Raw genomic sequence first — 3,100 nt, forward strand, 5'->3', positions numbered from 1 at the left:
GCTGGTGAGCACTTCAAGAGTTGAGAGCAGGCGCCACTCCGCCGGGGCCGGAGGGATCCGCATGGGCCAGCGGCGCCTTCCGGGTGCCAGCCGCGGTGGCTCCCCGACCGTGCCCGGCAGTGGCGAGGCGGCTCCAGCAGAGCCTGCGGCAGCCGCGACCCTTCGCAGGGCGGCTCCGAGCCACTGAGCGATTGGCGCGCCGGCCGCGGGGCATCCTGGTTGCGGAGCTTGCGGGCTGCCCGCATGGACGCGGCGCTGAAGCGGAGACACGCCACTCTATTAACCTCTAAGCCCGCAGAGCTCCTGCCGCCATCCCGGGACGCGGAGGAGGAGGAGGAGGAAGAAGGGATGGAGCAGGGGCTGGAAGAGGAGGAAGAGGTGGACCCCCGGATACAGGGAGAACTGGAGAAGTTAAACCAATCTACGGATGATATCAACAGACGAGAGACTGAACTTGAGGATGCTCGTCAGAAGTTCCGCTCTGTCCTGGTGGAGGCAACGGTGAAACTGGACGAAATGGTGAAGAAGATTGGCAAAGCTGTGGAGGACTCCAAGCCCTACTGGGAGGCGCGGAGGGTGGCGAGGCAGGCTCAGCTGGAGGCTCAGAAAGCCACACAGGACTTCCAGAGGGCCACCGAGGTGCTTCGTGCTGCCAAAGAGACCATCTCCCTGGCCGAGCAGCGGCTGCTGGAGGATGACAAGCGGCAGTTCGACTCCGCCTGGCAGGAGATGCTGAATCACGCCACCCAGAGGGTCATGGAGGCGGAGCAGACCAAGACGAGGAGCGAGCTGGTGCACAAGGAGACTGCAGCCAGGTACAATGCCGCCATAGGCCGCATGCGACAGCTGGAGAAGAAACTCAAGAGGGCCATCAACAAGTCCAAACCTTATTTTGAACTCAAGGGAAAGTATTACGTGCAGCTTGAGCAACTGAAGAAGACAGTGGACGACCTGCAGGCCAAATTGACCCTGGCAAAGGGCGAGTACAAGACGGCACTGAAGAACCTGGAGAGGATCTCAGACGAGATCCACGAGCGGCGGCGTTCCAGTGCCATGGGCCCTCGGGGCTGCGGCGTCGGGGCAGAGGGCAGCAGCACGTCTGTGGAGGACCTGGTGGGTGGCCAGCCTGAGCCAGATGCTGTTTCAGTGGCCTCGGAGGCCTTTGAAGATGACAACTGTAGCAACTTTGTGTCTGAAGATGACTCAGAAACCCAGTCTGTGTCCAGCTTTAGTTCAGGACCAACGAGCCCATCTGAGATACCTGACCAGTTCCCTGCAGTCACAAGGCCTGGCAGTCTGGATCTGCCCAGCCCAGTGTCCCTATCAGAATTTGGGCTGATGTTCCCAGTGCTAGGTCCTCGAAGTGAATGCAGTGGGGCCTCCTCCCCGGAATGTGAGGGAGAACGAGGAGACAGGGCAGAAGGGGCGGAGAATAAAACCAGTGACAAAGCCAACAACAATCAAGGTCTCAGCAACCGCAGTGGTGGTGGTAGCAGGGGCAAGAGCCAAAGCAACACCTCCCTGGAGGGCCAGGCCTTGGAGACCCGGATGAAGCAGCTTTCCCTCCAGTGCTCGAAGGGAAGAGATGGGATTATTGCTGACCTAAAAATGGTGCAGATTGGCTGACGCATCCAGGGCTATGGGCCATGTGCAAATCAATATTTATACATGAAACTGGAGAACGTTGTGCCAATAATCATTTAATATATGCCAAATCTTAAGCATCTACTCTAAACTGCACTAACGAAGTTTCAGTGACCTTGAGGGCTGAAGAATTTCCGTCTGGTAAGAGCTCTTGGGCTTGTTTTACAGAGCAGGGTTGTTACAGGTGGACTATGACCAGGGTCACAGCCTTTGCAGAGCAGTCCCTGTTTCAGTGCTGAGGAAGCAATAATTAGTTCCTGTGAAAGAAAACGAGCCAGGAAGAGGGCTGGAAGCTTAGCCAAACTGGGGGCCCCAGTGTGCATCTCTTTCCCTTCTGACCCTCAGTTTGTTTGGGGAAACTGAGATGTTCTCTCCCATTATATCCCAGAGCATCTAAATATTTTTTTAAAAAACCCCACACAACAAAAACTCAAATACTCAGAGCACACCTTTTTGACCTAGTGAAGGCTTAAAATGAAATGCAAGAACACAATTCATTTTTATTACCTCTGGTGTTCAGAGGTGACTTTAAAAAAAAAAAAGCATGTATGCTGGGACATTCATCAAAACCATTTCTAGGAAGGCTACCATGAACTGCACTTTTCTGGGGGGGGGAGGGGGAAGGTGAATGTCAGTGTGGGGAAGGGGGGATGAGGGTAGCAGGGACAGGTGATAGAGGGGATTTGTGGCTTTGGGGAGAAGGTTCTATAGCATAACCTTATCCTGCCAGCCAAGGGGATTTATTCTAAGAGAAGTGCATGTGAAGAATGGTTGCCATTGTTATATCTAGATTGACAAGGTGTTAATTTCTCTGTAGATTGTAACTTTAAAAATAAATTATTTAAGGTCATGCTGCACTAGTATTCCTTAGAGGAAACTGTCCTTAAAGCTAGAAAAGGGAGTAGGCATGTGTTGGCTAAGGCTGTTTAATAGACGCAATGGAGTCTGCTATGCTAATAGTGTAAGTGTTAAGACTGCTCTTCTTTGTTTTCATGATTATGCATATTTAGAGCACTATATTTTATTTGTCCTGTTTCAAGAAAATTTAGCATTTCTGAAAGAAAGCTCTCCCCATTTCAAGTTGTCTGTTAACTGTCATAACTGTATACTTTAGTCATTTGTATATCTTCATACTGTAGTGGTTTCTCCTTTTTTATTGACTGATACAGTATCCTGATTACAAGGTTATTTTGTACTTGTCTTAAGACCTTTGAGTGTAATAAAAACTGCTTAAGAAAAAAAAAAAAAGAGTTGAGAGCAGCACAGTAATGAAGATGCAGTGTGGAGTGTTGAGGGGCATCCAAGGTGCAGCCCAAGCACATCCTGATGCAATTTCACCAACGAAATCATCTCGATAATTAGAGTCCGTCATGGCAAGGTGCAGGATGGGCACAATAAGTGAATTCCAATATGTGATTTCCTGGTAATTTGATCCCTGCTCGTGACTCTGGGGTCA

At 51.0% G+C, this 3,100-nt stretch overlaps 1 pseudogene; it reads left to right on the plus strand.

Annotated features, from left to right (window-relative positions):
- Window positions 1-228: 228 nt before the first annotated feature.
- On the plus strand, window positions 229-2,688 carry LOC144374083 (SH3 domain-binding protein 5 pseudogene; annotated as a pseudogene).
- Window positions 2,689-3,100: the final 412 nt, after the last annotated feature.

The sequence above is a fragment of the Ictidomys tridecemlineatus genome, unplaced genomic scaffold, assembly GCF_052094955.1.
Source record: "Ictidomys tridecemlineatus isolate mIctTri1 unplaced genomic scaffold, mIctTri1.hap1 Scaffold_575, whole genome shotgun sequence".
NCBI classification, from domain to species: Eukaryota; Metazoa; Chordata; class Mammalia; order Rodentia; family Sciuridae; genus Ictidomys; species Ictidomys tridecemlineatus.